This window comes from Lichenostomus cassidix, chromosome 4, assembly GCF_008360975.1.
Source record: "Lichenostomus cassidix isolate B80296 chromosome 4, HeHo_3.0, whole genome shotgun sequence".
Taxonomy (NCBI): domain Eukaryota; kingdom Metazoa; phylum Chordata; class Aves; order Passeriformes; family Meliphagidae; genus Lichenostomus; species Lichenostomus cassidix.
The window spans coordinates 23371806-23392625 of record NC_139484.1 but is presented as its reverse complement, the minus strand read 5'-3'; the positions used below and the strand labels follow the sequence as shown (position 1 = coordinate 23392625).

The window sequence follows — 20820 nt, the reverse complement described above, 5'->3', positions numbered from 1 at the left end:
GTGCTGATGGCTCCGTCCTTCAGGCAGACCTGCTGCCACTTGTCACGTCTTTTAGATTTCATGGTGCATCCTAGGTAGAAAATGCCTTCAATGTCTTGGTCACTTCTGACCTGCAGTGGAAACATGTCTGTTTGAATCCCACTAGAAAACACCTCACTTCTTCATCAATTTGATGCAAATTTTATTGGTAGTGTAGATTGCTTATTTTTAATCACCTTGCTGTACAGAACTAAGTGAAGCACCTGACAATGGAAGGAGGATTGCTGTATCACCAAATCAATCATCAAAAAGAGAAATATTTTTTGAGACAGGATTTCTATTTCTAATAATGCTGACTGACATAAATTATCACTTAAACTCTGCATCAGCATTTCCATTTGGCATAAGAACGATGTCAGACAACTCCTTCAGAAGTAAGAAAAATGTAATGACTCCATGTTAGCTCCCCAGCAGTTGCCCTGGTGTTATCCACAACCACACGTGGGTGTTGCCTGCTGACAGAAATGGAAGGTATTGCCCTCCCCTGTCAGAATTCTTTGCCTTTCCAATCGGGTTTGCATGCTCAGGCCTTTGCTTTGCTGCTCAACTCCACTTTATGAGCATGGCAGGATGATTTATGAAGGACTTCAAGAGGGAGACACGAGGGTCACAGCCGCACTGCTCGTGCAGGGCTGGCCAAGCCCCCTCCCTGTCTGCTCTGAAGCCACGAAGCCGCGATTTGTACAACACCTGGTGGTGGCGCAGGAAGGCATTCACCCATTAAAATGCTTTCAGTGCTTGTCCCTGTGACTTAAATACAGGCTTTTGGTTTTCCAGGCAAGGGGTTTAGAGATGTCCACCTCTTCATCTGTCTTTTTTGGTTTGGTTTGGTTTTTCTTCCTTTGTGCGTTGTTCTGCCTTACATTTCTTAAAGCTTCACAAATTGTAAGCTTACAGTGAAGGCATGCTGGTAAATGATTTATAGAGGGTCCTACAAATCATGTCACAGAGACTGCAACCCCTTCCCCCACAGCAACAGTCATCATTTCAGAGCAGCACGGTCTTCACGGGAGCTAAGCTGTCCTTTCCCTGCTGAGATTTAGGAAGCCAAACAGTAAAATGCAGCTAGAAGTGAAAGTAAACATGCCACAATAACAGCCTGGCATTTAAGTTTCAGCAGGGTTTAAGGTGGCCTCAGAGAAGCTCTTGCTTATCACTGGGATTTTATTATAACATTAACACCCATCTGTTTTACTGCTTTTACAGATACATAAATATATAAATCCCCACTATGGAAATATGTCAGCAAGGAGTTAAAATGACTTCAAGGATTAAAAGGCAAGGAGAAATTTCTACCAGTTAAATGAACTGCAGAAATCCTATTTTTTAATTGTGGTCTTGGCTATACCCACCCTGTTAAATCTCAAAGTGTTTGAAGCAGACCTGAGAGAACAGTTTGGCTCTCTGACACCAACATCAGGACTTTTCAGCCAGAGAAATCTCAGAATCACTCCAGAAAGACATTACATATGATGCTCTGAAGGGCACGTGGCAATGTCCACGGGTACAAGAAATGCTCAAAAAACCCTGAGCCCTCCCCGGTTCCCAAATGTGGAGAAAGAATGTTCTTACCCAGCTGCCCCCTTCAGCAGCTGGCGCAGCTCCCAGGCATCCATATATACTTCGGTAGAGGCTATCAGCGTAGGAAGTTTGAGAATCCAGCTTGGTCTTCTCTGGCTCTGGAGTACAGTGAATATGAAGAGCTTGTAAAATTGCCTATGCTGCTTTCCCCTTTCTCTTGTTCTCTGTGTTGATGACAAAAATCACAGAATAATTCAGGCTGGGAGGGACTCAGGGATTATGTAGGGCAACCCCTGCACAAAGCAGCACCAATTAAATGAGGTTGTGCAGAGCCCTGTCCCTATGGGACTCTAACACTGCTGAGGATGGAGACCAGAGTTTCTGTGGACTCTTTATCCAGTGTTTTGACTGCCCTTCCTGTGGAAAAAAAATTTCAAATATCTAATCCAAATTTCCTGCATGACAACTTGCATCCATTGTTGCTTCTCCTATCGCCCCACACATCTCAGAAGAGTCCAGTTTGGATTTTAATTTGTCAAACCTTCAGGCAGTGTTCCAGGTCAAAAAAGAAAAGATCCATACCTTGAATGCTCTGTTGGTTTTAGGGCTCCCAAAGAGTTAATGAAGTAAAGCCTCACAAGGAAAACAGTTCTGGTGCCTAGAAAGGAACAATTTTTGTACACTGAAACAACTGGATTAACATTGTAATTTAGACAAAATATTTTACCAAGGCAGTTGCCAAATAGTAGAAATGAAAAGATTTTTGTTTTATAGTAAATTAAAAGTTCTTCTGGGCCTAGGATGGTGAATATTTATCAGCAAGCTCTGCCCTCTTAAAAATAATCAAACCATTGCTGGAGCTGTAGACTAATGTCTTAGCAAGATGCACAATCTCCTTAATGCAAAAGTGAATTCTAGCCACTGTGATGCTCCATCTGATGAGGATACTTAGCTGTGATGGTTTGGAATAAAATACTTTATTATACTACAGTGAACCACACTGCGAGTGCTGGGGATATGGTTAATGCAAGTACAGAGAAATTACACAGTGTCTGTTTTGACTTTCTGATTTCCTCTAATGGAAACACAGCCTCTAGGCCAAGTGCTTGGAGAGTTTTGTGCCATGCCACTTTCTCCAGTTATTAGCTAGGCTTTCCCTCCAAAGTACCTGGTGGCAGCGCCTGGTTCACAAACCCAGCATTTACAGCAGGGAATTTAAGGGGCTTGCCTCCCACACACAGAATCCTTCATTTCAATCCCATTTTCATTCAATGACACATTAACCATTTTAACACATTAACTGATGTCACCTGCACGTGCTGGAAACACAGCAAAGTCAACACCTGCTGGCGTGGTTTTGCCTCTGGATTTCGTCAGCTCAGCGCTCATCCTCCAGCCATGGCTCCTGTTCCCTCGTTAAGATCCTCCTTAGCTCCCTGTGTAGATGCTTTGTCGGTGAAGGCAGTGCACAGTGCCACTGAGGGCAGGTCAGTGTGGGCAGGGCCAGGCTGCTCCTGCCGGAAAACTGCCTTCCCAATGTCAGAGGCTGCAGCAGGAGGGAATGGGAGAGGCAAATTCCCCAGGGAAGCACACAGCGCAGGCCCATGCATTCAATTACAGGGCCCTTGAGTGGCAGCCTATAAGAAAGCCTTGCAGTTTCTGTACTGCTGATGCTGGCTTGGGGTTTGTTTCCTTTTTTGTTTGTTTGTTTTTCCAGTTGGACTGTCTGGGACAAAGGTATCTGGGGGAGCAGAGGGACTGTCAGAGGTAAAGTCTCAGGTTCAAGTTATAAACCTCTGCGTTGTATATATTGGATAACGGGGGAGTTAATCTTAATATTCAACATACATTCATATATACACACCTTTAGAAAGGGACTGCTTTGTGCCACAGCCTCTCCTCCTGCTATGTTGAAAACCCACTGAAGCTCCAGACAGAGTATGATGCTCTACTTCACTGTTTAAATCTCTCTTGCTGTCAATCGCCAGACTGTTTGTTTTCCCCACCCCTACTGAACCTGGCTTGTTACGCGAAGCTGAGTTATTGCAACGGTCTGGCTTCAAATCTGTCTTAGTCTTGTCCAGGCAACAAGGAAATGCATGCAAAAATAATCTCCTAGGAAAACTGACCGTGGAAAATTCAGCTTAAGGAGCATTAAAAGAATTTACTGCTGTCACGTGGAAACCAACAGGAGAAATTACATCTCCCACAGCAGGCTCCCTCTGGAAGCATTTCCATTCTGGGGAAGGGAGGGAGTGTCCATCCAAGCGAGGCTGCCTCTGAAGCCAGGAGCTCCCTGCAGCATGTGGCCATCCTTGCCCATCAACCAAGGACTCCCTTTGCTGAGCCCACCAGAGTGCTGTGGAATTCCAGTTGAGACAATCCAGCTTTGGGAGGAAAGTCAGCAGCTGCTCTTTGCCAGGACCCATCATCTCCCAGGCAGTGTGAGGTACATTTCCCTGGAAGGCAAGGTGCTTCGCTCTGACCCCACCCCTGTGCCTCCCACAGCCACACCACAGTGCATCCAGGGCTTTCTCGGTGTCCCCTCTGCCTCCTGGTAGTTTTCTGCTTGTTGCCTTTTGTCAGGCAGAGCACAGGATTTGCATTCCTCATTGACCCAGAGAAAGTCTAGGGAACTGTTTTGTCCTTTTACTGAGGCACTTCTTCTATTTCCTAGCTCCCAGCCCAAAACTCAAGGGTAAACCAACACTCAGAACTGCTGTCCTTGAGAACTGCCTGAAAGACCTGAGCTGGCCTGCCCTGTGTGGGCAAGGGGTCTGGGCAGGAGGGCTGGCAGGCAGCCTCTGCCAGCTACAACCTCTCACAGCTGTGTCAGTGGTCTTTGAGCTGAAGTGGGGGGAAGACAGAAAGGTGTTCCTGCAAGAGTTTTTTTTGTCAGGGCTTTCCTAAGAAGATTATTCCTGTATGCATGGCTCCAGGACTGTGTACTGCTCCTTGCAGAGCTGGCCAGGGGCAGAGAGTGGTGTCCAGCACTAAACACTTATTTTTCCCTCTGGCTGGCACATAGGCACCCTAAAGACTTGACAAGTTTGGATACATCCATCTTTTCCTCTTTTCCGGCTACCTGTTATTCCAAAGTCTTTGCAATTTTCATTTTGACTTTTTCCAGTCTTGAGCTCCTTTTCCAGCTTTACGTCATGCTTTCCATTTTGGAGATGTCAGATGATCTGTGATAAACTGACAGTATGTGCAGGAGCAGTGAAGAGACGAGGTCCATTTTAATGAGACTAACTCTACTGGGTAGTGAAAACTGTGCCTCAGCAAGTCCCTAGATCTTGTTTCTCTTTACAAAGCATCTTAATAGCACAAAAGGATTTTTACACAAGTAAGGAAAGGCAATTCCCAAAACAGATTTCTTTCAGTAGCCATTGAAATGGAAAGTTACTGCAGAGATGTCCGGGCTCCCCTTTAAGAGGTAAGCACAATCAGAAATCAGTATTCTCTTGGCTCCTGAAGCAGCCTGAAATATTTCTGAATAAACAGTGTGTTTGCTTGGGGTTCACCATTCACCCAGCAGATCCTGCAAGCACTCTCCGTTTCCTCTGTGGTCATCTGCAGGAGTCTGAACAACCAAATGGAGAGGGGACCAAGAAGAGACAGAGCTGGTGAGTGAGGACTGAACAGTGGCTGGACTTCAGTAAATGGAACATTGCTAATGGATACAAAAATAAATTCTCAGTATTATCATGCAGGTTCCCTGACTTAGTTACTGTGGCTTTTACCATCTCTTGAGAAGGCCACTGGTACAATGATAGCACTGGCACAGAGATTTAATCACATGAGCACTCCTCCATTGGCAAGGACAGAGTTTGGATGCTCATGACGCAGGATGTGTGGAGACACAGCTCAGCTTGAAGTAACTGTTGAGCACCACACTGCTTTCCAGTCCAATTGTCATTTCATGAAAGGACTAAGAGACTAAGATGCCTTTCATCACCTATGTAGAATCATTATTCCCCACAGATGAAGAAGTCAAGTCAAATCAAAAACTTTTGGTACTGTTGCCATCTCGTAACTAGCACGTAGGTAAGCAGCTAAGTGCAAAGGCAATGTGGTGTACATTCCAGGACTGTATTAATTTTCTGACTCCCTGTGGAAATTACTGCTCATTCTTAACTTCAAGAGAGACTCGATTAACATGGCACGTGAAGCCAAACCTCATGGCTAAGTTATTAGTCTTTAGGACAGACTGGGCTCATACTTCATGCTGGTTGCCAATACAATCTGGGTGAATTCTGGAGAAGTAATCACAGTTCAAACAGGGTCAACTGTACAAGGCCAAGGCTATTGATGGCTATTTTCTGAGGCTTGCTGTAGTCAGGGATGCTGGTGTTACCTATTTCAGTTCAGAATCCTGCAGAAATCAGAAAGATATCTTCACTTAAGTCTTTACTTAAGGATTTTCTTACCATAGGATAGAATCTTGAACTGCAAAATTATTATGAACAAACCTTCAGCAATTAAGCAATATACATAATAATTTATGCATGCTGGCTAAATGCAGAAAGACAGCTAGTCCTGCTCCAAGTTGAAGATAAAAGCACTCTTTTAATGGTTTATTTTTAACCTAGACACCACTAAATATGTTCTGTAGCATCTACAGAGAATAATTTTTATGGAATATATTTTTTAAATCTTGCTTTCCAGGGAAGTACTTTTTTTTATTTTTTTTATCTAGTACTCTTTCCTAAGCTATTTTTGGACCCCAATGCATGAATTCTTACATTTCTGGGCAACACTGTGAAAGGGTGAATAGATGAATAGGAGATGTAAAATACCACAGCCTGCATAAGAGTTGTCCAGTTTTCCTGTTCTCTATTGAAACGTGGATTTAGTGATGATTTGTTCAAGCCTGCGGGAAAGCTTATTTAGTTATGTATTAAAAAAGAAAATCAAATGATCTGATCTTTACTCATATTTCTGACCACAAATGACTCCTGTATTTTTTCAGCTAGGTCTGGAATATCTCTCCAAGGTAACTGTGGTCTATTCTTGAGTTTGCTTTTTATTTGTAAAAGTCTGACTTTTTAAAATAGCTGTAGGAAATTCCACATAATCAGTTATAAGAGGATATTCACTAATTTTAAAGGCCTGATCAAAACAACAGCAGGAAAATGGTCAACATTAACTTGATAGGCATTCCAAGTATTAATTTTGACTTCAGCACTACTAGACACTACCAGAGAAAAAAAGGTAAATCTTTTATTTAAGAAAAAGAAAGTGTGATCCAAGAAAACAGATGCAGATTTCTCCACATCTCTGCGAGTGTCCCATCTTTACACATCTGATTGATAGCTTTAGCAGCGGGACACTTGTGTGATTTATTCACTTTCAGATCTTTAAGTAAGACAACAAAACAATATTAAAATCTCCTGTTGCTAGTCAGTGAGTAGATGGTATCCATCACGGTGAGGGTGGCTTGTGAAGGCACAGGCAACTATAGCTACAGGTACCTTTCCAGACTGAGGTGAATGAAGTAAGGTAACAACAAAAGCTTTGATTTCCATCCATCTGGACAGCAAACAAACAAAACAACCAGAGAAGGTGGGCACACACAAAGATGCCAAGATGGGCCAGGGCAGTATCAGATCAGTGCCTCTCCAAAGCAATGGCAGTGCAGCAGCAGTGGGATGGATGAGCTCCTTCAGCACTCTGAGATGAGAGACCTCACGCTCCTCTCCAGACAGTTAACACAGCTGCAACCAGGGCTTCTTCTGCACTGTGGACCCCCCTTGTTGCTCCTTTAAAGACCTTAACTGTTGCTAGCAGCAGCTTGAGGGCAAAAAAGCCCAGGGCCTTTGGGTGCTATAGATCTCCTCTACAGCTGTGAAACAGCCGGAAAATGCTAAAGGCCATATGGAGTACAGCCAGTGAGAGCTACTGCCCAGGCCCTAGAAACAGCTGTGTAAATGAGTCAACAGCATCACAGCAAACACCTGCTTGTTCTTTCCATGCCTCACTGTGGGGGCACTGCATCTAAGTTTGTGCCACCTTGTACAATTAGGCTGCAGTAAAACCAGCTATTTGTCACCCCTTCCGAAGCAGCTGCTTGCCTCACCAAAGCAGCAGAGCGGCCTGGACTGGATCCCCAGCCCCCACTTGCAGGGGGATGCCTCTGCCATGTGCCCCCACACCAACAGCCAACAAGATATGCAAAAAGCACCAGCAGAACAGAGATTAGAAAGATGCGGCAAAAATAGCCTCCCTGTCTGTCTCCCTCACAGCAGACCCGGCAGATCTTTGATGGGTTTGAAGCCCTAAAAGGAGTTCTCTGTGTTCTGGTACTGCTTGAGCCTCCACAAAGAAGATGAAAAGGAGGAATAAAACATCTGAACAGCCCAATCTGGTCTGAACTGCATGCATTCATTATGGCAAAGACGGATTTCTTCTGGTTCCACCTCCGTATCCTCCTCCTCAGTGGTGGCAGTGAGAAGCTTGACACTCCAATTACAGGATATTCACATTAAACAGAGAAGAGGGACAGCTAGTTGGTGGCAGAAATTTAGGATATGGCATCCCAGGATCTATGCAGCCAGCACAAAACTGAAGGAACAGATTGAAACTACTCTAATGGCCTGGCTCTTTGCAATGCTTTGGCATAGACTTAAATTAGCTCTGAGACATCGGTGTTACCCATGACCTAAATCACGTCCAAATGTACTCCCTTCACCAAAGTTCCTGTGAAATGGGAGCGGTGTTCTGGCGGCTGGAAAGGGCCCTTGTGTGTGGCTGCTGTCGCAGTGTAGCATTGTGAAGTGCTTTTCTCATGCTTTTTTTCCTTTCCAGGTTTGCTGTCTGGCTGTACCTCATCTCTGAGTCCCTCAGCACAGGGTCTCAGGCCAGGAGTGGATGCTCACTCCATTTACAAAACCATGTGGATGAAATCCATTCAAATCCATGCAAAAGCATTTGATGTTTGGGGCTCAGATTTTTTCTTTCTTGCTTTTTCTTTCCAAACGTGAGAAAAGTTTTTGTCTTTTTCCCCTCCAATGGAAATGGTAATGCAGGCTAAGAAAAATGTCATTAATAATACAAACTGGGGGCTTTTGGGAGGAAATTTTAGTTTTGAAAAGTGACTACTCTGCATGAATATGTCATGCCATCAGAAGTTTATCTGCATTGTCTTGACTCTTCACATATGCATATATTTCTATTCTGCCAGACATGGTACTTATCCTTATTTAAATAGGGTATAATTATAGGTGCCTACTTAAATTACAAGAAATAAATAGAAATTCATCTATTCAATAGGCATTTTCCTAGGAAAAAATGTTTTCCTTCAGATATTTGTTATCTTCAGGGTTTTTTTCTCTCTATTTTTAATTTAAAGCTACTTCTCTTATGTTTTATTCACTTGTTTTCATTAGGTAAAGGAATGCCTTGGCATGAAAACCTGTCCTGAATCCACTGCCTGCTTGACAGATAGATATAAAGACTTGAAACATGAGAGGAAAAGCAGATGGTTGCAAAGGGGAAAAAAAACCCCTTAAAACAAAGGGAAGGAATTAAACCCAGCACAGGGACATGTATTAATACTTTGTGAGTGCCATTGCATGTGCTGGTTAGACTGACAGACCTTGACGATGGATCTCTACCACCATCCAAAAAACCAGAACCCTCCTTTTTATCTTCAGATTGATCCTGACCAGTTTGTTGCAAGTAACTACTGCTTGAATTTCAAATATTGAGTGCTGGTATCCGCGATTGGTCCCACACAGTAAATCACATGCTAATGTTTCTCTGTCTTGACTGGATGAGAATAAACATAATAATCAGGAAGAGGCCTTGAAGAAGCCACTGTGGCTTTAAATCTCTCAGGGAGCAGCAGCAGTTTAGGGAGAAGTGACTGATAAAGCGGATTAGGGAGTTCTAGAAAATTTAAAGCCCATTCCTTTCTGGCCCACACAGGCTCTGCCCAAGGCGTCATTCCTAGGAAAATTAGGCTGCTGTGAAATTTATTGCCAGGGTGCAGAATTTACATTTCAATTTCTCCTGTCACAGCTTGGGCTGTGGTCAGATCCCCTTTGCCTACCTCCCCTGCTGCCACACCCTGCACCCCTTACCCTGGCACAGGCCCCGGACCCCTGCTTTGCCCACACTCTTTGCAGGGGCTGGAGACAACTTCAAAGCTCTTTTTCGAAAGTTTGAGGAGAGCAAGGCTTGCTGGGAGGTATTGCAGAGGATGGCTGCTGTTGCTTTTCATCATATTGCTGTCCTCATGGCCAAGCAAGAGCTTATGTTCTCGACCCTACAGAAATTCAGTGGAGTTGAATGTTTGCATTGTCAATAAACTACTGTCAGGGGTTACCTGAGAAGAAGTAGTGACAAGCCAAGGTGGGTGATGACTGCCTCTAGATTTGTAGGAAAGGATCCACAATCCTCTTCCAGGTGTCTTTGGGGCTCTGCTGGGCCCCATAGCCAGGTATGGCCCAGGTGGTACCAAAATGCTTCCTTCCTGTGGGGAGGGACAGGGGGCACAGCAAGTCCCGAAGGCATTGGCTGAAGACCTGAAGAAGAGGAAAAAGAAAAGGAAATAGAACTTTTGGAGGGAGAAGAATAAAAATAGTGAGAAATGTCAGAGTGCAAAATAATAAGATTGCTGCAGATAAATCTATTCTGGAGAGTATTTGGTTGAACTTTTTAACAGGGCACTCACTGCCCCTTTGTGCATTATGTTATTCTCCTTGTCAAAGAGGTCACTAGCAGGAAGGTTTGCAGAAATGATGATCATTATCTGGATATTCATAAGCATCCAGTGCGCTGCCAATCACAGGACAGAAACAGGCTGTATTACCTCTGGGTTTGAAAGGAATTAGCCAAGAAAGCTTGAATTTAGCAATGTGTTCCTTTGTGGCAAAGTCTAAGTCCTAACACTGATGTCACGACTAGCTGAAATTATGTCTAAATTAGAAAAGAAAAAAAGCCCAACTTCCTCAGAGGTGTTTTGCAACTGTAAATGAGGCATAATTGTATCACCTAGGAACTATGATAAACTGTTATTAGCATTTGAGTTGCGTTTCCCATAGAAATCCAGGAGGGTTTTTTATCCTGGATTAAGGGTCCCTCCTGGCACTTGAATAGGAAGTGCATATGGAAATGAAGTTGTCCAGGGTGTCACCACCTTGAGGTGAAGGATAGCCTGAGGTGCAAGGGTGGACAATAAATGTTACCGCAAGAAAAGCTGCTGAATTTCCTTTTGAGAGACTGATAATCCCACAGGCTTCTGCAGAAGCAGCTTTTGATTATCATTGCTGATGATATTAGAAGACATCTCTGGAGTCTGTCCTTTAAAAAATGTTTCCCCTGTGCTACTTGAAAACATATGGGTTGGGAACTGAAGTGAAAAACTGATGTTTCACTAACTCTCTTGGCGTGATGGAGGCTTAGAAAATTATGTGCCTGATAGTGGGGCTGCATTTTTAACAGTAAATGAAACCAGACTGCATAAAATTTCAAAATACTAGACTGATAAATGTAGATGGGAAAAGAAGTTGGAACAAGAAAAAGGGACTTTTGGTTAAAGAATCAAGTGAGAAAAGATGGATCAGACCTAGAGTGGGGCTGGAGCAGCTCCACTAGCTTTAGTGGGTCTATTCTGAACTGCAAGAACTCACAGAGGATCTAGACATAAACTAGCAGTTTATATATAAGGTTGGAATAAACCAGGTCATTTTCAAGCATCATCCTGAGTGCTTTATCAAGTAATAGGATGGGCAAGCAATTTGTAAGGCAAGAATTCTGAGGGGAGAGGAGCAGAGAGATGGAGTCGCTGCTAATGTATTTTGCTAACTCCAGTTACTGCACCAGCAATGCCTGGCTTCAAAGGAGGCACATCTATATGGGTTACTGAAAGGAATCAGGAAGGGGGAAAAGGAAAAAAAGAGGAAATAGGGAGACTACACATCCTAGTTGACCCAGGCTTTTTCAGTCTAGTATCTTGGGAAACTGGGCTATAGTTACATTATTTAAAATAGAACATAACACCTGGAGAGAAGTTCATGCTCTGGTTCCAGTGGCTCCTCTCTGGACAATTTAAACTTCTTTCCAAACAACGTGCATTAACCTCCAGAAGATGCTTCATACCAAAACAAGTTTGGTCTGTGCTTCAGTTGGGTTAGATTACTTTTGCTGGTTTAGCAGGATATTTTAAAATTAAAATTAAAAAGCGTTAGTCTGATACTTCTTCAGTGGATACATTAGTCAAACTGCTAGCCTTAAACAAGGTAGAAAGCTTCACCCCTTCAGCTCCACAACCTGTGAAAAAATAAATACATTTTGATTGCTGCAAAGGAGCTTTTGAGAAAAAACTACTTTGGCAAAGTGTAGAATCTCTTGACTGGGCACATGGCTTTGAGCTCCCCCCAGCAAGTACTGATTTTGTAAATTTACTGAAGTAAAAAAACATCCTCTTTCAGCGCCTTGCCCATCTACTTCTTTGTCTCTTTTAGCCATCACACACATATTCACAGGAAGAGTCAGATGACCGGCGGATTTTTTGCCAGACAGGTGCTACAAAATTCCTGGTGAACTTCAGGAGGTTTTGGTGTGCTCTTAAGGAAAAAAGTAAACTCTTCTGAGGTTGGCATCTTTCTGCACCAGTACAGGCAAGCTCTCAATCTGCTCCTTTTCTGTAAATAAGTCAGATATTTTGACCCTTGGAAAAGATTTTTTAAGTGTCAGAACTTATATTTTTTCTGCACAGTGGCTAGAGTGTGTCTTGAAGCTGTAAGGTTCTGCAGCACCCTAAAAAAAGTTAGATCCTAAAGACAGCTTTCCTCCTTAGCCACAACCAGTTAACATAATCTATTTTTCAATTTTCCCTGGCCCTCTTTACACTCTCTAGCTAGGAACTTAACCTCTTTTCCAAAAACCAACATAGCTAAAAAACAGTTAATATCACTCTCAGTTCTTATAGAAATCAGAATAGGTTTTGCATTTGTCTACACAAAGAAGTTTTATTTCAGTGACTTGAGGTGCTGGGGTTTTTCTGGATGTGACTCAAGCCATGATTTCCCATTGAAATAAGCTTTTATCCTTTTCTCCAAGAGATAGTGTTATGAGAAAATTCAAATTATTTTATTCTAGAAGCTGTCTAATTAAATTGAACAATAAAAATTGTTATCCTTTATGACCGCCAAGCAATTAAGTGACCTGGTGATAGGGAATTAAGTCAGTCTTCTTCCTTTGAAATGACAGCTGAAATAGGAGAGGCGCTGTTCTTTGTCTACTGTGTGCGTGCTGGAGAGGAGGGAGAGGGGGAAGGATGGAAATGGAATAATACACAGTCAGAAAAATCCTGTCGCTGTTGCAACTGCTGAAATGTTCCCCATTAACTTTCCTAAGGGCAGAATTTTCCTCATTGTGTCCCATCTTCTAGGACAGCCTCATAAACAAACAAGAAAAAGACCCAGCAAACCACCTTGTTTCTACTACAATTTATATTATTCCCCAAACTGCTAATCTCAAAAGCTCATTGACTATATTGTGCTGCCTTCCTCTTTCTTTTTCTTTGACATCACTCAAATGATAGTATTGCAGGAAAAGTGCACACTCGCATATTGAAGGTGTCTGCCAATGAACTTGTAATTTCAACATGACACAGTGGGAAGAGGATTCTGGACACTGGGTTTAAAACCAGAAGCATCTAAAGTGCCAGAGCTGAGGCAAATTCTCCAGCATTACAGACCACAGCTTCTCCATCAAAGACAGGAGATACAGCCTCGGGGCCTAGTGACAATGTGGTGGCATAGAAAGTTTTCGCTTTTGCATCACTACAGTTATCTTAATTATAGGAACTTAATTCAATTGGCATACAGTTGCTTTCATTCCATGATAAAAGTGTCCAAGGGGACACAATCCAAGACAAAAATGGAACATACATATGGAAATTAATGATTCTGTTTGGGACATTATATTGACATGACTATTTTTAAAAAAAATTGTGCCATATCTAATGCTTTTTCCAGGCCATCCAATCTGTGGGTGGCTGTTGATTATACAGCACTGTGTGATAGGACCATTGTGTATTAAGCATCAACGAGTGCTTGCCTATCCAATAAAAGTATATACAAAAATCAATTCTATACAAATGATCTCAATAAATTGGCTGAAAACTTGTAAGACAGTAACAAATGGATTAAAAAAAATGCATCTATTTTGGTGTCACTTACCAGATAGGGTAAGCTATTTGTCACAAGACATCTCATTTAGTGAATGGCGGTTTTGTTTCCTTCTCCCCAAAATGCCATAACTGTGATCTTCCACTGGACTCCCTTTGGGAAGGAAAAAGTCACTATCATCTGCCCCTCGTTATGTGGCAGAGTCCATCTGGAAAAAAGTTTCTTTTAGCCTGCATAAATTAATTACAGTAATTAATTAACCTCTATGAATGGAAAAATAAGAAAACAAGCTAAAGAACAACACAGTTTCATGCCAAAGATGCTTCTACAGCAGTTGAATACTGTGCTTTCACCCCACAGTTGTAGAAGTTCCTGGGTTTGTAGTTTTCCTTGTTGATGGTGGCATTAATAATTTCCAACAGTGACAGATTTCAGAGTGTCAAAAGAATTAGGGCTGTAGTGTCAGAAAATAGGAACATAAGCCACGCAGCGCAAATGCAGAGCTTTTTTAATGTGTTTAGATTTTAAATCCTTTTAAGGGATAGCATTGCAGGCTTCAAGTGCCCTAGCAAATCATTAATGATAATATGAAATCCCAGCAGAATTATAGCAGCTATTTCACCATGAACTTGGCTATCCAACCATGTAAAAAGAGTCCTTTCCACCTCTGAGTCATTACTCATTACAAAAAAAGCCCATCGTCTTTCCACCAATCTAGTACGGCAGCTGGAGAGACTAAACCTAGAAGGGTGACCCATATTGGCTGCATATCTTAACAAAAAGTATGACTGGACAAATTCACACAAGAAGAATTCTTCAAGTACTATTAAATGTTCCAAGAAGTTGGTGAGATGCAAGTAGTTGCAATCTGGAAAATTGTTGGAGGGAGCATCTCTAAGTGCTTGACCTGTTCTCATGTGTGTTTCATAGGCATCCACTGTTGGCTGCTATCAGCTTCTTCTGGACTTGTGTTCAAGACACAAGCAACTTTGGGGGAAAACTGTAAATACTGGTCTATTATTAGATACTGCAATTTTGCCGGAAGACCAAAAGTTGAAATAAATCAGCTTTAGTAATATCTGTTGTCTCCAAACATGGAAAAGGACCATGAATCCAGCTGAGGGACAGATAATGTAGTTATATTAGAATACATTATTATCCAAAGTGTTGCCTATTGACAGTTTAATTTTTATTGCATGGCAAAGGTTAACATCTTTAGGTAGTTCAGAGGACCCAAAGGGTAAAAAATTACCAGGAATTAATCTATTCAGCACAGCTATGAAGCTATCAAAAAAGACAGTCAGCACGGTGCTAGAAGCCTCTGATCTAGATGACAGATTTGATTTGGCAAAGATCTGGCTGTCATTAAAGGTGGACAGACACTGAGGGCTGAAAAAAGGTGCCACCTTATTATTCTGCAGCTGAAGTGTAGCTCTTGGAAACAAGATTCATGAGTCTCAGACTCCTACTGGAAACTGAGCTGTGATTCATTTTGGGAAACTGAGAATATTTTTATTTCAGGTTACTTACTGTTTTACCTAGAAATAATCCACCCAGACTTCTTCTTTTCAATTAAAAAGAGGAAGAAAATGGAATGAAAACAATAATCAATATGGAGAAAAAAAATGGGACATTCTTCCACAGCTTGTTCTTACAGGCACAGTCTGACCGCTCTTATGGGCATCAGACTTGACAGTCTTTGCTGGATCCTTCAAGACAATTTAATCTCAGAGGAGACTGCACCTACCCACTTACTTAGTGATGCTTAAGTGAGCAAACTATTACACTAGTGCTGCAGTACATTTGCTTTTGATTGGCCTCCAGGCTTAATTAAAGCATTTTGGGTATGTTTTAGACCACCTTCATGTTCTAAATCCTTGATAATTTTGGTGTCTATCACATGATGGGAAAAGAGGAAAAGATACACCACACCAGACAAAGAGTTCCAATACTGTGAGTTTTCAGATAATGGTGCTCCGTCATTTTGGCTCTAAAGTTTTATTCCGACTAGGCTGATGTTCTGTCATGTCATTATATTATCTCACATTATATCAACTCATTACTGTTGAGTGTTTTATTCTTAATAAGATTCAGTGGTATCCCTTCACAGCCCATTCCCCAGCTTGGTTCTGCACTCTGCAGAAGAGTGTTTAAAGTCTACCACCATTTCAATATACTGACGTTTCCTTCTTCTTGTGGGATGAGAAGTGGAGGCTAGAAATGTCCAGCTGACCTTCTCTTTTGCCTCTCTCACTTCCCATCTAATTCATTTTCTTCATTGGTCTGACAGAGCCTGAGAGAGTGGTACTTCAGGCCACATTGCAAGACCCATCTATTATTATGTCTTTTACCAAAGAGGCTGATTTGAAGGGGCGTGAAGTTTTGTGAGGCTTCGGAAGTGTTGAATTGACTTTTCTGTCACTTCTGCTACATTTTACTTTCCATGGGTTACAGCACTGATGGAAATATCCTTATAGTCTATGATAGGCAGATTCTATAAATAGCATGTTAAAGAAATTGAAATGTTAAAAAAAATTAAGAATCATTCAAAAGTTTTAAAACAACAGACAATATACGTAATAACAAAAAAAACCTTACTGCAGTTTTATTTTTGGCAAAAGATATGCAGTAAGAAGGGAAACTATGCAGTTTAATTTTCTCCTTGGTATTAGTTCTCATAGTATTTGCCAGTAATGGCAACATTATAATTTGTAGAATTAATTAATGATCTGGCATCTGATTTTGATTCATTAATGCTTAAGCCAGCTAAGTCTCAATTATCCTCTGGACTATTTATTCCTTAACAAGCTTTTAGCTAATGTGATTTTAAAAATATGAAAATAGGTTTTAACTTGCCTTTAAGACGTGGCAATATTTTAACACTCCTCTATAAAATAAAGGAACCTTCATATTTCTTATTCTATTATAGTTACATTCAAAATTAGGCTAGAGGATTTGCAATGTATTCACTAAATATATATTATATTTATATGTACCTGGAACCTGACTTCAATTTAGTCTTGATTAAAAAATGTACTGAATTGGAAACTGTGTAATAAAGGATGCCTAAATCATACTGACCCAGAATATCTCACTCAGTCAGACAGTTAGCAAATAAGTGCACAAGCAAGCAGATGATACAAGAATTCAAAATTAATTCTATTCTCAGAGGATACATAGACTAGGAGATAGCATCTGATTCTATCTGCAGAGGTGTAAATCCAGAGTAACAACTTGGCTGAAGTCTCCTTACCCTGAACTTGATTGCTTATCCTGCAAATGATCAGAATTGGACTCTCCTGTGCCCAAGGTTACGTTAAAGTAGCTGAAATATCCAGTTCGACTTCATGGCATTTTTGTGATGCAACTGAAAGTATCTACCAATTTCCAGGTATTTATTATTTATAACTAATCCATTTACCGAATGTAAGGACTCCTGATATTTTCTCCAAATGGCTGATATTTTTAAAAGTTCAATCACCACATAATTTAGGAAAGTCTGCCCAAAGCAGTTGTGACTTGCGTTGCAACTGTGCCGTGTTAGGAGGCATTCAGAAACCGCATACCTTTGACTTGGGATTGTCAGGCACCAGTTCCAGAGTGGAACTGAACTGATCTTATGAAGATGCTTCTACTGTTGGGCTCTAATGTGATGGTCCTGCCTGTCATCACTGCACCATGTCCTTACTCACATCAAACCTGAAAGACATAATTACAAAGATGGATAAATAAATGAATTATGAGTGTTTTAACCAAATAATCATAGTTAATTACTCTAGTTTCTGAGATTTGTTTTGAAAGTACCTTCTGAAAGATTTCAGGCATTATGCAAAAAGTGGAAAATACCATTTTCTAGGCTATCAGTGTTGCAGTACCTGAAATAACCCACCTTCTCCTGAAATCATGCTTCCTTCTCCTAAGAAGTCATTCTGTGGCTTCCCAATACCCGCATGTCAATGTAATACCATTGGTGTCAATGTATTTTTTCTTAGTTCATACTGCTGTGACAGCTAGAGCCTTCCCCACCCTTCTCATAAAAAAAACCCAAACAAAAACAACACCCAAGATAAACATCCAAGAGTATCTTCCTTCTAATTTTCAGATCACAGTTTGGGCTCTTTAAGTCTGGCTACTTCAAGTCCAAAGCTGTGAAGTCAGTCCCAACGGCAGGACTTCCAATGCATGAACTGTAATGCAGGCATCCCTTGAAACCCAAGGAGCCCTCAGCTCAGCCAGCTCCCACATGGCTACCCCAAAACTACTGTGTAGAGGGACTGCTGTCTTTGGGTTTAAAAATCAAAACCCATTTGCTGAGTCAGAGCCTCTGGCCCACCAATTCCATGCAGTGATACTCCAGGGGCACAAGGCAGCTATAAATCCAGCTTACGTGGCCAGCACAGAACTCCTGGGTGGTCACAAAACCAGCTACCAGAGACATACCAGAGGCAACAAACAAAAGAATCAATCTCCAGTTACTGCCACATGAGGAAAAGTCCAAGGTACCTGCGTTGTTATGGCAAGAGTTCATTTGGGCTGAGAGGTAAACAGGGACTGCTGAGCTTGATCTCTAAAGCTGGGGCTGGACGGCTAGAAGCACCAGCTTTCTCAATTGCTTAAAGGATTGAGTTGATAGAGCAGCTCTGATCGCTTTTAATCAACTGAATGAGGAGGAAGGAGGGGAGGTGGAGGCTTGGGAAGAAAAATATGTAAAGCTTAAAAAGTTCCAGCTGCTGCTCTTTAATGGAGTCCCGTTTCTCATGAACGGTGGAATGGTTAGGCCACCTGGTGGCAAACAGCAAACGAACAATCTTTGCAATCTCCAAGCTACAATAAATGTCCAAAGGATCAGAGAGCTCTGGGAACTGTCAAAGGCTGGGAGCTTTTCACACCCAGGTGGCTGCTGTGCAGCCAACGCTGGGAGACAGCAGCCAGCAAAGGCTGCCATCAGCCACTCCGCAGGTGCGATGCAGAGCAGCTGACCTGGTGTCTGGCCAATTTCTGCCAGACAGCTGCCTCCATTACCAAACCTTCCACCACAGCCAGCCTCTCCCTCACCTCAGGACAGAGGCAAAGGAGGAAGCAGTCCAGGAGAAAGGAGCTGAACTTGGCTTGTAGCTTGTGAAGTAGTAATCAATGACTCAGTGTTCCAGCAGACACTGGTGACAAGTGGTGTCCTTCAAGGGTCCACACTGAGACCAGTACAGCTCAATATCTTCATCAGCAACATAGACAGCAGGATTGAGTGCACCCACAGCAAATTTGCAGATGACACCAAGCTGAGTGCTGTTGTTGACACACCTTAAGGACAAGATTCATAGGGATCTGGACAAGCTTGAGAAGTCAGCACATGGGAATCTCATGTGATTTAGCAAGACCAAATGCAAGGTGCTGCACCTAGATCAGCGCAACTCCTGGTATCAGCACAGGCTGGGGGATGAACAGATCCACAGCAGCCACGCCAAGAAGGACTTGGTGCTGTTGGATGAAAAGCTGAACATAACCTGGCAATGTGCACTCACAGCCCATAAGCCAAATGCCTGGGCTGCATCCAAAGCAGGGTGACCAGTAGGGTGAGGGAGGGAATTCTGCCCATCTGCTCTGCTCTGGTGACACCCCACCTCGAGTATTGGATCCAAATCTGGAGTAAAGACATGGACCTGTGGCTAGCATAGGTCCTTCCCATGAGAATTCTTTTTGTGTTTTATAAACGAAGATAAAGTTTGGATGTTATTAAAAACAGTGTCTTGAGATTTGGACAGTGCAGGCCTGGCCAATCAAGCCTAGGGGGAGGTTTCTGACTGACCAGTCTGGGTGACCTTTGAAAACTCTATATATATGTTGGATTCAAACAATAAAGTACTTTTTTTCTATGCCACGCTGAGAATCGGGGCTTTCCTTCTCTGCTAGCGGCTCAACAGCGACATGGACCTGTTGGAGTGAGCTCAGCAGAGGGACACAAAAATTATCAGAGAGCTGGAGCACCTCTCATATGAGGAAAGGCTGAGAGAGTTGGGGTTGTTCAGCCTGGAGAAGAGAAGGCTCTGGAGAGACCTTGTTGTGCTTTTCAGTACTTAAAGGGGCCCTTTAAGAAGGATGGGGATAAACTTCCTAGCAGGGCCTGTTGTGATAGGGTAAGGGGTAATGGTTCTAAACTAAAAGAGAGTAGATTTATACTAGCTATAAGGAAGAAGTGTTTTACAATGAGGGTGGTAAAACACTGGAACAGGTTGCCCAGAAAGGTGGTGGATGCCCCTTTCCTGCAAACACTTAAGGTCAGGTTGGATCAGCCTCTGACCAACCTGATCTAGTAGAACGTTTCCCTGCTCATTGCAAAAGAGTTGGAGTAGATTATCTTTAAAAATTACCTTCCAACCCAAACCATTCCATGATTCTAGGATTCTAAGTAGAAGCTTGACATGATGTGTTAAATGTCTGAATGAGGAGTTCTGTCCCTATGTGTAGCATCAGGTCTATTCAGGTAAATCAAGTGAGGCTCACATGAAAAGTTGTGATTATACATTTCACAGGCCTGTGCAGCCCCTCAGAAGGACCTTGACAAGCTGGAGAGATGGGCAGAGGAGAAACATCTGAAATTCAACAAAGGCAAATACAAGGTCCTGCACTTCAGGGAGAATAACCCTAGGCACCAGAACAGGCTGGCAGTTGATCTGCTGGAAAGCAGCTCTGCAGAGAAAGACCTGGGTGTCCTGGTGGACAAAAAGCTGTCCATGAACCAGCAGCGTGTCCTTGTGGCCAAGAAGGCTGATGGTATCCTGGGATACCCTCAATGTTTTATAAGCATCTGAAGGGAGGGTGTCAAGGGGATGGAGCCAGGCTCTGCTCAGTGGTTCCAAGCACTAGGACAGGAGGTAATAGGCAGAAACTGATGCACAGAAAGTTCCACCTGAACATGAGGAAGAACTTCTTTACTGTGTGGGTGACTGAGCACTGGAGCAGGCTGCCCAGAGAGGGTGTGGAGTGTCCCTCACTGGAGATACTTAAGAACTGTCTGGACACAATCTTGTGACATGTGCTCTAGGATGACCCTGCTTGAGCAGGGAGGTTAGATGAGATGAGCTACTGTGGTCTCTTCCAAACTGACCCATTCAGTGATTCTGTG

General features: G+C 42.5%; 1 long non-coding RNA gene across 2 annotated transcripts; it reads right to left on the bottom strand.

Moving 5' to 3' along the window:
- Window positions 1-267: 267 nt before the first annotated feature.
- Window positions 268-17396, bottom strand: LOC146438056 (uncharacterized). Of its 2 annotated transcripts, XR_014851651.1 has the most exons (6): window positions 17267-17396; window positions 13752-13853; window positions 9890-10088; window positions 2143-2218; window positions 1612-1784; window positions 268-1104 (listed from the first exon to the last, which is right to left on the bottom strand). It is a non-coding gene; the product is annotated as an uncharacterized LOC146438056 (long non-coding RNA). The 2 variants fall into 2 exon arrangements; XR_014851650.1 differs by lacking the exon at window positions 13752-13853 and having other exon boundaries at window positions 1612-1718.
- Between the last annotated feature and the right edge of the window lie 3424 nt (window positions 17397-20820).